Source organism: Typopeltis vanoorti, chromosome 4 (genome assembly GCF_054136105.1).
Source record: "Typopeltis vanoorti isolate ZY-2024b chromosome 4, IOZ_Tvanoo_1.0, whole genome shotgun sequence".
NCBI classification, from domain to species: domain Eukaryota; kingdom Metazoa; phylum Arthropoda; class Arachnida; order Uropygi; family Thelyphonidae; genus Typopeltis; species Typopeltis vanoorti.
This window is the reverse complement of record NC_143552.1, coordinates 45852027-45866828: the sequence shown is the minus strand read 5'-3', so window position 1 is coordinate 45866828 and position 14802 is coordinate 45852027. Positions and strand designations below refer to the sequence as shown.

The window sequence follows — 14802 nt, the reverse complement described above, 5'->3', positions numbered from 1 at the left end:
CCATGAAGTATGATTAAAACCAGACATGATTAATAATGACTAACTACTGAAGAAAAATAATGCCAGTATTTTTATTGATATCTTATCACGAATAATATTTTAGGAATGCTTGAACAGTACGTTTTTAATGAATCGAATTTGGTGATGACCTTTCCTGTAAAAACAGTTTCGTTTTTTTTTTTTTTTTCTTGTTTAGTTTTGAAATTATGACGTCATTCCTCGTGACTAAATATCAACAATTGACTCATGGTGATGGTCTTCAGGCTTAAAATGGCCTCTAAAAGTTTTTCATTTGTGAAATGGCTAGTATTTCATTTTGCTTATTTTATTCATTGGTGGATTTGGTCTAGATTACTCTATGAAGTATAGCCAAGTACATATTACAGATTAAGAATCAAGGTTACCCTGAGTGGTGATGGTAAGTCTTGAAGGAAAATGAATCGTAATTTGCTACGTTCGAGTAATGAAAAAAAAAGTAATTTCACACATGATTGAACTGTTATTATGTCACCATATCACTATGAATGTGTACGAAATTTCATAACGTAGTAATATTCTAAGGGAATTAGGAAGCTACAAGGATCTTCGAAGTTATAGCAGGTTGAATAATCGAATTCGTGGCGAATGGGCTCACTATATGGTAAATCATGTTTTCATGAAATTACGTACTTACCATTTCCAATAGTCACGAGAGTAGTACCCTTTTTTTAAAACTATCCATGTTACTCTTTCCATTGCGTTCCCCATTTATTAAGACATGGTTGATAAACCTTTAATCGTAATTAAAACTCGGTTATTAACATATTTTTATAAATTTTTCATTGGTGGTCTGCAAGGGGTTCAACCAAGATATATTCTCTATGCTTTTTTTTATCATGATGTGGGTGGAGTACTTTTGCTGCAGTACATATGAAATAATATAATTTTGCAATTTCATCCTTCAGAATACCTTAACTGCATTTCTGCAGATTTCAATCACATTTAGTAGCAGAATAAGTGAAAAAGTGACCTGTGGCTGGCACGTTTTGGACTCGTGTTATGTAGGAAAACTAATAATAAGAATTATATAAATGTGATTGCACTTAATGTAGGCCTGTGGATGCAATCTTTCACAAGTGGATTGGAAATTGTGGGAATGCTTGCAGGATTTTTTTTTTAAAATAACAGAAACAAAATAAATATGAAAATATAACTACATAAGTTTATTTATAATCAAAATAGAGACCTATAAACAACAGAATGCTTGGAAGCAGTAATTAAATATAACATATAACAATTATATAATACAATTTTAAATCAACAAAAATATCCTTTCTTTATACTGTGAAGTGATACCATTATGAAATCACACCAAACATAGTTTTAGAAATGTATTAATGCACTTAGAAAGTTTTAAATAGTAGTAAAGTGGTTTGGAATTTTTCCTCATTATATAATATGGTTATAATGTAAAAAATGTGTATAAATTTTTATGAAAAACTATATAAATATTCAGATATGACTATTTTACCTCAATGGTAAAAGTTAAAAAGCATTCCCCAGAGTTAGTATTCTTTTTCTATGATCTTTTCTCAAGAGTATAACTATATAAGATATCTTCATGAAAAATTACTCTGACCCACCTTTCCCACCGAAAGATCATACAAACACTTAATGCCCACATTTCTATAATCTTGACTTCATCGTTAAGAATCACCTGTATCTGTATATTTACACAAATTATGAGCTGACTTAATGATAAACATATTTTGAATAGACTGTAAACAACTAATGTGTACTTCTCTCTTCTTTAATATAAGAAGAAAGTCACCATTACTTTCACCATCAATGCTGTATTATCATTAAATCCATTGTTTTAGTTAATTTCGTAATAATAATAATGATAATAATTATTATTATTCAAAAGACTTATCGTGGGAGGTCTTTCCTAGGAAACACAAAGTCTCTCATTACCACTCCTTGAACTCATTGCATTCTTGCTCTCACCACTCTATCAAGCAATGCATTTCATGGTTCAACCACCCTCCATGCAAAGAAACCACTTCTCACACCTTCCAGGGATGCCCCCCCCCTGTCATGACTCCTTCCCGCTGTTCCACCAAGTGGAAGAACTCCCCAGTGTCAACCCTGTAACCACCTCTCAACAGTTTAAAAACTTCAATCATATCATCTCTCCTTCTTCTTCTATCCACCAAACTCTGCAGTCCACATTCCCTCAGCCGATCCTCATAACTAACATTGTACAGTCTTGAAACCATCTTTGTTATCTGCCTTTGTACCCTTTCCACAGTTAATTTATTCCCTTCAAATCCTTGAGAACAATAGTCTAAGTGTGGTCTGATCAGGGTCTTATACAATGGAATGATAACTCTTTTATCTCTGCTGGTCAGCATCCTTCTCAGTATTGCAGCAATCCTTTGGGTTACCTTCATCACCTTTGCAATATGTTCCCTGAATTTCAGTTTTCTATCAATCATCACCCCAGATCTCTTGTCTCCCCTACTTCCTTCAGTACAGCTCCTCCAACAGAGTATGCTGCCTCCCATCGATGTATCCCAAACTTCAAGACTTAACATTGTATTTTGCTGCATTAAACCGATACCCCCATTCATTTGCCCATCTGCCCAGTTTATTCAAATCCTCTTGCAGGGCTGCCACATCTACACTATTACTAATAACTCTTCCTAGCTTCACATCATCTGCAAACAACTGAATATCCCCCTATAATCGTTGCATTAAAATATTTTTATAGCTGTTACACCATCCGAATTAGCCATATTAATATTAGTATTCGTTAATGTTATTAATAATTAAAAAAAAAAAAAAAATCAGCTAACGCCTTTTTATTCCTGTATACGGGAGTAGGCGAGGCCATTTAGCCCTATCTAACTTTTGGAGACTGAGTGGGCAGTTCAATCTCCACTGGTACCCAATCAGAGACAGATGGCCCAAGGCTATCACTAATTAAGCGGTACGCAGTGAAGAGAGACGGCTCAAATGTGCCGCCATCTCGTGGTCCCTAACCCTAACACAATATATTTAATGTCTGAAATAATGTGGGATCCCATGCCAGAGATCGACTAACTCGGGAACCGAGTTAGTCGATCTCTGGCACGGGCAAGCAGGTTTTTCCTCCCGGAAACTTGGGTTTTTCGTCCTGTAAACCCAAGAAAATCGACCGTAGAACCCACATTATTTCAGACATTAAATATATAGTGTTAGGGTTAGGGACCACGAGATGGCATCACATTTGAGCCGTCTCTCTTCACTGCATACCGTGATAGCCCAAGGTATAAGTGATGGCCCAAGGCTATCACTTAATTAGTGATAGCCTTGGGCCATCTGTCTCTGATTGGGTACCAGTGGAGATTGAACTGCCCACTCAGTCTCCAAAAGTTAGATAGGGCTAAATGGCCTCGCCTACTCCCGTATACGGGAATAAAAAGGCGTTAGCTGATTTTTTATTTTTTTTTTAATTATTAATAACATTAACGAATACTAATATTAATAATTATAATGTGATGGCCCAAGGCTATCACTTAATTAGTGATAGCCTTGGGCCATCTGTCTCTGATTGGGTACCAGTGGAGATTGAACTGCCCACTCAGTCTCCAAAAGTTAGATAGGGCTAAATGGCCTCGCCTACTCCCGTATACGGGAATAAAAAGGCGTTAGCTGATTTTTTATTTTTTTTTTAATTATTAATAACATTAACGAATACTAATATTAATAATTAATGAATACTAATTAATAAGACCTCCAGGGAGTTAGGGACTCATCAAAGAAGATCACATATCATCCACACTAGCTGTCATACTTTTTCTTGAATTAATTCAAGAAACGTAACTGCAGTTACCACTTCCTGTCAATACTCCATTACCCCTCCCCCCCCAACATGATGTCCTTCCCTCACTTAAGCATAAACACACAGATACTGCTCAACACCTCATATAACTCTGGTTCATGCATTTATAGTCTGTGTAGTACATTGATCTGTCTCCTGGATGTTTCTTCTACATGTGGACACCTATGTATTATGGAGAGGATCACTTTATAATGTTACTGGCCCTGTTTCATTTGTAATCTTTGTCTATTCTTTCTTTTTTTCGCCCATATTCTTTGCTCTACTTCTCCGCGTCTCTCTCCTATTTTCAGATCAGCATCATTGGGATCCAGTATCCTGCAGTCATCCAGAAAGGGGGTTTTAGTAGTTTTGCACTACTTTGGTCCCTGTTTTTGCAAGATGGGTGATCCTGAATGGCCTAGCCAGGATCAGTCTGCTAGTAAGCTTGCCTGCAAGGGTCAGCAGTGTTGCAGTAAGTATTCTTCCCTGTGGTCCAGGGATAGAACTCAAGACTTGCTGTGTTGCTGGTATGGCTGCTGCTACCTGGCATTTCACTCCCAGTGCACTAGATATTTTAAATTATTAAAATACCTAGTGCCCTAGATGGAATAGAATTTGACAATGTCTTGGATATCTTTCTTGAGGAAGAAGACTCCAAGACTGATTAAAGCAAATTTGCATGAAATTGGAGCCATATGCATTCATCATACAAATTCTTACAATGAAATTATAGATTCTGTCAAAACATTTGAGAAGAAACATAAGCAGTGTGTTTCTGTCTGCCAAAGATGTATACGAAACCTGATTGAGGATCCTATATCAATATTTTATCCATATACCCTTTTTATTCAAAAGGACAGGACAGGAATGGACCTGCCCATGGAGAAATTTCCATGAGTTTCCTTTCCTTTAGTGTTACATGATGATCAACATTCGTTTTATACAAATTATGGACTCTGGAAATGTGTTATAAATAATTATTTTAATTTCCTGAAGTTTCGACCTTCATATTAAGGTCATCATCTGGAGTATACACATATATAGATACAGAGACAAGCTAAATTACATTTCATACAGTATGCTGAAGGGACAATGAATTGATCAACAGTTATTTTACTGGCCTGACCTCTAGTGAAAATAAAATAAGATTACAATAAATAAATAAAATAAAATAACTACCTCAAGCTATATTCTATTTATGACAATATCAGAGAAACATTCTTTCATATAGATAGTTTTGTTACAGTTAAATTAGGACATCATTTTTACTGTAACAAAGCTAACTATATGAAAGAATGTTTCTCTGATATTGTCTTAAATAGAATATAGCTTTGATGTAGCTATTTTATTTTATTTCATTTATTTATTGTAGTTTTATTTTATTTTCACTAGAAGTCAGGCCAGTAAAATAACTGTTGATCAATTCATTGTCCCTTCAGCATACTGTATGAAATGTAATTTAGCTTGTCTCTGTATCTATATATGTGTATACTCCAGATGATGACTTAATATTAAAGGTCGAAACTTCGGGAAATTAAAATAATTATTTATAACACGGTTGTAGAGTCCATAATTGGTGCAAAATGAATTCCATGAGTTTCCATTCTTGTAGGGAACCATGATTCTTACAAACAAGTCCCACTTAATACTTAGAGGCAGTTGCCATTCACTTTTCAGTAGGATCTCTTATTATAGATTGTATATATATATATATATATATATATATATATATATATATATATATATATATATATATATATATGCTGCATTTGCTTACCAACCAGTTTCCTATGAAAATTTCCCTATTTCTCAGGATGACCCTGATAACTTCTTGCTGCATTTGTCTGCTTAGTCCATAATGGGGAATTTAACCCTATAGGGGTAGCGCACATTAACATCAGAAGAGTTCTGGAGCAAATGCTGAATAACAGTAATATCTCTCCTAAATGCTGGAAGTTTTTTTTTTTAACTTCCAGCATTTAGCATTAACACTTTTTTCCCCACATACATGCCTGTCCGAACATTCACTGCTATCAATTTGTATACCATCCCTCTTTCAATTGTTTAAATGAGAATCAGAAGATAACATTTATGGCAAGAGTTATTTTCCTGTGGTATTATTTTCAAACCAATTATTTTTTCTTACGTGGGGAGCCATGCATTTCATCATGGATATTGTGAGGAAAAATAGACTGGAATGCTTTCTTATCCTTAGCAAAATTTGATTCTGCAAAGTCAGCTCTTTTCCTATAAATGAAACTGAATCACATTACTGAATGTATGCTACAAGCCACAACAGCTGCTGTACCTTTGCCTTTCATCAAACCATGGTGAAATTTGGAATGTACAGCAGCCAAGAAAGCTTAACACAAAGCTTGTGAAACCATCTGCAGATACTCCAGTACATGAAACTTAATCTGTTTTAAATGTGCTCAGGCATGATACATTTGTTATCAGAGTCCAAAAGGACCCATTGATCCACTTCACATTTTTTATCCCCAGATCACTTAATACCCAAAGAGGGCAGGGACAAAATCCAGAAAATAAAAGACAGACATTTTACTTATTCACTCACTCTTTGATCCTGGAATATAATGGATATACAGTTTCTCATCCAAAAGCACTTGCCAGATGTACCTGGGGAGAGTTTGAATGATCTGGAAAATTGCAACAAGCTGTTCAAGAAAGAACTGAAAGCTACTTTGCTTCAGTGTTGACCAACTGCTGTAGATCATCTATTATGAGATGGTTAAATATCTGTCACTGCCTGCTATGGATTTTTTGTGACAATAAATTTCTCATATCCTTGGGGAAAAAATATGGGAACTGACTGTTCCAAGGTAAATGACAGGATATGAAGTTGGTTCAATAACTTCAAAGCTGAAGTATGTATTGGTGTTGACCAGCACTTGCTTATATTTCACACATTTAGAGGAAAGCATAGGATGGTGAGTTTGATGGAGCAGTACCTGAATGAAAATGAACTGTGGAAAAGGCATAATGCAGTTGCATATGTTTTTGCACACGTGGAGGATGGTGGTGGCCTACTTGCTGGAGAGTAGTATCCAAATGAAAAAACTTGTAGTTATGGTTTAATGATGAAAATGAAACAGTGTCCATGAGAAAGTGATTGGAGGCAGTCTGTAAGAGAGAGAGGTCATCTGTAAAGCAGATTACTCTCTTCTGGATAACATCAAACAATCTTAGGAAGGTTATATTTCAGGGTCACATGATGATTAACATTTATTATGAATAATTAGGGAGATTAGTAGAGAAGAACATTAATTAGATTAATATTTGACATTTAGGTCTTCCTTGTGTATATACTGTGGCCACTTTATTAGGAACAGTATTTAATAAGTGGGATCCCCTTAAGAATAGTCTGTATACTATGGGATGTTTGTCCATGCTGTCACAATGGCAGTATGTCACAATTATTGCAGACAGCTTATACAATTTACGACCGATCTTAAAGATCATAAATGATTATAAATTGCATTGGTCAGGTTAGTGGGGCAAAAGTTTGGCTGACTTTTATCTCTCTTTTTTGGACATATTGAATATAGTATCACCAGATAGGAATGGTAAGAGGATAGTAGGACTGCAGAAAGATAAATTAAATTTTTATATTTATTGTATGCCAATATCAATAGTTTTTAATTATATTTCATTGTAATATCTGAGATTGGTACGTAGTGTTAGGTCAAGTTTTAGATTGTGTAGTAATTAATTTCTGTGTGGTGTGTGTGTGTGATCTGAGACAAAATGGTGGTGAGAGTGATGTCAATATATAGATCAGCATGAAGGACGATAACATGAGTGGTAGAATTTTGGAGATGTCAATATATAGATCAGCATGAAGGATGATAACATGAGTGGTAGAATTTTGGAGAATGGTATAGTTCTCTGAATGTGATATGTACATGTTGGAAGACTATTCAGGATATCTGTGTGGAGATATCATATTCAAAGAGGCTTCTTTGAATATGAGTGTTAGCAGGCAAAAAGGGAGAATAATAAACCGTAAGTGTATGGAAGCAAGTAAGACTGATGGTAAGATAATAGCATGCAAGACCTAGCAAGGAAGTGAAGCTGACAATAAGATAGCATGCATGACTGGGGGTGAGAAAGAGTGTTATTGATGGTGAATAGTGTGCAAGACGGATGCCAAGATATGAAAGTAGATTGGTGAAGATGAGGCAACAGATAAAGTGTATATGGAGTGAAATGAGGAAAACTGTAGCTATATGCATGGAAGGACAAGGAAGAATGGAATGAAAGATGGATATGTGGAAGAGGTAATGAATGATTTTAAGGGTGCCACAGTGTATGGAGATTTGGTTATTGGATGTATGGTGAATGAGAAGGTGTACAAGGTGTTCATTTTCCTGAAGTTACAGTGAGCAGAGTAAAGGCATTTGATATATGAGGAGCAAGTGAGGAACACAGGTGATTTTGGTTGGGAACAAGGAGAATGTGAGAATGAATATCAGGAGGTTGTCAAGCAAAGTAAAAGATAACAGTGGTAAGAAGGGTAGTCAGTGTGTTGCCTGGTGTTATAGAGATGAGTTGAGACAGCAAGCAAGCAAAGATTATGAATAGTATGCTAGTGGAGCTGTGTGATAAATGGACCCATATAAAAGAAACGCTACATTTAAATGGTTTTCCTGTGAGTCAGCTGGAGAGGCTGTTGTTGAAATGGAGATTAAATGACTGCAGTGAGTAAAAGATGTGAGGAAGTCAGAAGTCATATGGAAGAGGCAGAAAAGTATTGTAGGGTAGGCAAGCTTGTGAGACAGATGTGGAAATGGGAAGAGTCAGGATGGACAGAGAAACACTGTGAGAACTGTGGCTGCTGGATTCAAAAGTGAATGTAAACAGACAAGAAAGGATTAGTATGGCCTCTGATGTGGATTGAGTGTGTATGGGTTTAGGGAGGCTAGTGTGATCAGTGGTGGAGAGAGCAGTGACCAAGGAGAGATATGGTGGAATTCAAGTTGAGAAATGGCGTTGGTAGGATATGAAATATTACATTTGTTTACAAATGCTTCAATATCTGAAATGAGAAGAATAAAATTGTTGCATTGATTGTGTTCATTTGAAAAAAAAATGTTAAGGTGGAGATGGAGGAGTATGATGTTTTTGTCAAGATGCACAGGACAGAATGGGAGAGTACCATTGATGATAGCAGAAGAGTTATATCCATCCAAGATGGAGATGCGAGGAGCAAATATTAGGAATGGTTTTGATGGTGTGAGGTACAGTTGGAAAGGAATAAATATTTAGTTGGAGATAGGATGTTTTTTCAGTTGGTTACAGAGTAAGTTATATTTGACAAGAAATAACATTCTTGTTAAATCCTTTATCCAGGTGTAAGCAACAGTGAATTAAAGTATCTTCACATTAGGTTACGTGTACAAGTAGAGGCTGTTGATTTCATTGTTTGCCTTGGTATACCCTTAATGCAAAAATATTATGTGAAAGGTCACTACTCAGTCGAGTTCTTACCTTTTTCAAGGCCCATCAGTGGAAGCCTAACCCAAGAATATACCTGGGTTGGATTAGTGCAGAATTCATATACAGGGTGATCAAAATTAAAATACCCCTGTTTTAAAGTCTTGTGGAGTGCCACCCAATGATACAAATGCTGTGAGAAAAACTTTGTGGGAATACATTGTGTATCATGCTGAAGTGATATCTGACCCAAAAGAGATACAAAAGTTAAAGTAATGCTGAAGTCATATATTTCCCATATACAAGTAGTCAAAAGGTGTCACACCTTATTGCTAAAATATGCTGGATTAGAGATAGATGCTGAAAGTTTTTCACTTGGTTATACTATAAATTAAAGATGCCAAGAAATTATATTCTTAGTTTAATCTTTTATCCAAGTGTGACTTCATAATGAAGTTATTAGTCTATATATATAAGTCTTGAAGTAACTTCATGTGCAAACTTTGTTTGCTTACATTTGGATGAAGGATTAAACCAAGAATAACATCTTTAATTTATAGTATAACCAAGTGAAAAAACTTTCAATATCCTACTATGGCCAAAAAGGCAGGACAGCCACTTGGGACTTGCTGTGCATGCCTTGGACACCTGCCATAGAATACTCTGGAAGAAAGCCACTTTACTCCATCATAGCAAATATAAATACGAAAGACTTTTCCTTGAATCTGCTTCTGCCTTAAGAAACTACCCTAACTTCAACAAATTTGGGAAGCTCTCATCCTCCATATTTCAGCATAACTGCCAAGGACACCTGATTTAGTCCACTAGAGACCGCTATTTAAATAAGGACTTTAGGCCTACTCTCAGTTGACGTGCTTTATCTTCATTACTTGGTATAGTGCTTGTGTGCACATACTTATATTTTGTTCCCTGACGATGGCAGTTTGACTTTGCCGAAATACTGGAAGTATTAATTAAATTTATTTTACTTAATATTAGTCTATGTTGTAATTTCCTTAAAAAATACAGTTATATTGTATTAGCATATGCGAATGATGTAGTAGATACTTTCAATGGTAATAAATCAATATATATCTTTTTTTTTGGTATTTAGAAAAAAAATTCAGCAAAATTATCGGAGTAGCTGCCAATATTGACAAGACAAAATGAAAAGGTTTTGGAAGATGAAATCTCAGAGGCCCTTGGGATAAACCCCCTAAGAGAGAGAGAGAGAACCTCTCACCATACTTGTGAATTCCTTTCTCCACTTGTCCAATATTACCAGTTCAAGAACTTTAGATAAAAACATTGAAATCTTAGAAGGCTGGAATATTGGGATAATGTCCTTTTCTTCTAAATCTGTAGTACATAAAACCATAACTTTCTTGCTCAGCTATGCATAATAAATATTACAGATGTTACAGAAGCCGAAGAAAAACAATTACATAGCAAACCTGTGCAATATTTTGGTCCAGCTGATATCAGAAATGAAAAAGGAATTTCCTCTCCTACCAAGCTATCATGGTGGCTTAGGACCTGTAGTATTAAAACTGTGTTATCTAAGCATTACCGCCTTGAAAAATAATAAAATATTGCAGACCAATCGTACATGCACAGGCCTTCTCCAGTACTAACTGGAGGAGAAGAAAATCACTTATATTGTTCCTGAATATTGCAGCATTATGTGCTTAACTCTTCAGCTTTCTAGCACTGACATCCTCTCCATTAATAACAGTGGAACTGAGTATAAGGAAATCTTTAACCCCTTCTGCCATGAACTTCCACAGTTGGGTGCTGACAGTGATACTCTAATAATTTCCTGAAGTTCCAAGGACATCTTAACAAGAGAGGTCTTGTTTGGAGATCTTGCATATGGTCATATTCCAGTAAACACCATCAAAGGCAGATACATTAACATTGGAGATCCAATCTGTGACATCTGTTACAGATTGAAAACAGTAGAACATGCATTATATGCTGGCTTTTTGCTCTGTGTATTTGGAACGTATTATGTAATATGTTGGGCATTTCCCTTACAACAGAACAAGATTTTTTATTTTTTGGTAAAAAATCTACCCCACCTGTCAGCAAAGGGAAGAGAATTTTGATTTTTATAATTAATGAGTTAAAATATCATTTATGAAACAGGAAAAAACATGGATATGAAAACCAGCAACATACAAATTCTTTATAATATTATAAGTTTTAAAAGAAGTAAACCGTGAGGAGACATAACTATATATAATAAATAACGGAAAAACTCACGTAGAAATATTATTTAATGGTATAATTTTTGCCCGTGTGTCACAGGCATCTTCAGTACAATTAGGCACAAAAATCAAACATTAACTGACAATTCCAAAAAGCGCCACCTAAGTAGCTGGTGTAAGATAGCTAAAAAGGTCAATAACTTTCCTAAAAAAAAAAAAAAAAAAAAAAAAATATATATATATATATATATATATTTAATACAATAAAAAGTTAGGAAAGATTAGCTGATTTGTAAAGTACTATCTCCCATAAAGGGGATAGACGTAAGCCGTCGGATCTGTTTAAGTTAGGAGAATGAAGTAGAGTTTCACATGCTTCTTTATAAAGGCGTTCCATGAGAAACTGACTTTTGTGAAGAACTCTTGTCTTTTTCCAATGAACTCTGTGTCTAGTGAAGATGGCATGTTCTGCAAGTCCAGACTTTTCAGGTTTAAAGTATTCAATATAAGATTGGTGTTCTTCTAGCCGAATGGAGGCAGATCTTCCCGTTTGTCCGAAATAACATAATCCACAAGAGCACGGAATCTGGTAGACACCTGGATGATTAAGATGTGGAAGCTTGTCCTTTGGAGAAGCGAGAAAGGTGGAGATTTTTCTAAACGGTCGAAAGGCAACAAAAATATTCAGTGGTTTTAAAATTTTTGCTATACGTTCACTGATGCCTTGTATATAAGGGATGGTAATGTGCGTTATTTCCTCTGTGTTTGAAGAGGGAGACATATTAAATCTACTCAAAGTTCTTTTAATGAAGTAATTCTTATAGCCATTAGATAGAAAGGAAGAAGTTATATATCGTATTTCTTTCTGTAAAAGATCGTCTGTAGAACAAAAGGAGTGGGCCCGATGAACCAGTGTTTTAATAGTTCCTGCCTTTTGACTGGGATGGTGATGAGATTCCGCATGGATATAATGGCCTGTATGAGTCTTCTTTCTATAAACAGAGAAATGTAGGTTACCATCTGGTTGGCGAAGAATTAGAAGATCTAAAAAGGCTAACTGCTTATTTGATTCTACTTCTAGGGTAAACTTGATCCTAGGATGAAATGCGTTTAACTTATTGAGAAATTGTTGAAGTTCATCAGAAGAGCCATTCCATACAGCAAAAATGTCATCGACATATCTGTAATAAATTTTGTAATAAATTCTGGTTATTTTTCTTTTAAAAATAAGTTGTATCAACAAATTGAAGGAACAGCAATGGGTAATCCTCTCTCTCCTGCTATCTCCAATTTCTTTATGGAACATTTTGAACAACGTATCTTTGACAATATTTCTCCCAGACCTACTTATTGGTTCAGATATGTCGATGACATTTTTGCTGTATGGAATGGCTCTTCTGATGAACTTCAACAATTTCTCAATAAGTTAAACGCATTTCATCCTAGGATCAAGTTTACCCTAGAAGTAGAATCAAATAAGCAGTTAGCCTTTTTTAGATCTTCTAATTCTTTGCCAACCAGATGGTAACCTACATTTCTCTGTTTATAGAAAGAAGACTCATACAGGCCATTATATCCATGCGGAATCTCATCACCATCCCAGTCAAAAGGCAGGAACTATTAAAACACTTGTTCATCGGGCCCACTCCTTTTGTTCTACAGACGATCTTTTACAGAAAGAAATACGATATATAACTTCTTCCTTTCTATCTAATGGCTATAAGAATTACTTCATTAAAAGAACTTTGAGTAGATTTAATATGTCTCCCTCTTCAAACACAGAGGAAATAACGCGCATTACCATCCCTTATATACAAGGCATCAGTGAACGTATAGCAAAAATTTTAAAACCACTGAATATTTTTGTTGCCTTTTGACCGTTTAGAAAAATCTCCACCTTTCTCGCTTCTCCAAAGGACAAGCTTCCACATCTTAATCATCCAGGTGTCTACCAGATTCCGTGCTCTTGTGGATTATGTTATTTCGGACAAACGGGAAGATCTGCCTCCATTCGGCTAGAAGAACACCAATCTTATATTGAATACTTTAAACCTGAAAAGTCTGGACTTGCAGAACATGCCATCTTCACTAGACACAGAGTTCATTGGAAAAAGACAAGAGTTCTTCACAAAAGTCAGTTTCTCATGGAACGCCTTTATAAAGAAGCATGTGAAACTCTACTTCATTCTCCTAACTTAAACAGATCCGACGGCTTACGTCTATCCCCTTTATGGGAGATAGTACTTTACAAATCAGCTAATCTTTCCTAACTTTTTATTGTATTAAATATTTTTTTTTTTTTTTTTTTTTTTTTTTTAGGAAAGTTATTGACCTTTTTAGTTATCTTACACCAGCTACTTAGGTGGTGCTTTTTGGAATTGTCAGTTAATGTTTGATTTTTGTGCCTAATTGTACTGAAGATGCCTGTGACACACGGGCGAAAATTATACCATTAAATAATATTTCTACGTGAGTTTTTCCGTTATTTATTATATATATTTATAATATTATATTATGGAAGTTTTATGGATGAGGCCAGCAATTTTTAGATTTAGAAAGAAACATTCTAGAAGATACCAAATTTTTGGCTAGGTAGCCACCCACATTCTGCAATAATTACCAGATGAAAATTCTGATAAATATTGATAAAATTCTGTCTGTTTTTATTAGTTGACTGTAGTCTTTTGGTCAACTGCAGGGATTGTGGTACCCACATAGTTAGCAGTCATCTTTGGATTTCAGTTTTGATTGGTCTGATTGTTCATCTTCATTAGACTGGTGAAAAAAAGATAGCTTATGGCTATAATAGAAAAAAAGGCCTAATTTCCTTTATATCTTTTCATCTTCCTAATACTATCAGATCCTCTTGCACCCCTATACTACTCTAGGCCTATGATGAACACCTGTTTACTTTTTCACCTCAATAAAGGTTGAAACTGGTCTAGGTAAGAGTTCCACCCATAATGTTTTTGCATTATGGGATACCAAGGCAATTTATGTGAAGTCAGCAGCCTCTATAACAAGTAGCTTAGTCATAAAGATACTTCATGCACAAACATTTGCTTGCACTTGTGTAAAGGATTAAACAGTAATATAATTTATTTAGTTGGATATTGCTATAGACCTGGTAGTGTTGAGGGCAGGAAGAAGCAAATGTATAGGCTCAGAAAAGTTTTGGTTTCTCCTCAGATTTTTATTGAAATATCTTATTAATTTGAAGAAGGGATTTGTTTTCATATTTTTAATGTTTGCTTGTTTGTTTATTTATTTTTTAATTTTATTTTTTACTTCTCC

At 35.2% G+C, this 14802-nt stretch overlaps 1 protein-coding gene across 1 annotated transcript in view; it reads left to right on the top strand.

Moving 5' to 3' along the window:
- The first annotated feature begins 271 nt into the window (after window positions 1–271).
- The window catches only part of Hr96 (Nuclear hormone receptor HR96), a 73487-nt gene continuing 58956 nt past the window's right edge, over window positions 272–14802 (top strand). The window contains exon 1 of the mRNA XM_090391127.1: window positions 272–418. The gene's annotated coding sequence lies outside the window, so the exon portion shown is untranslated. The remainder of the gene's footprint in view (window positions 419–14802) is intronic.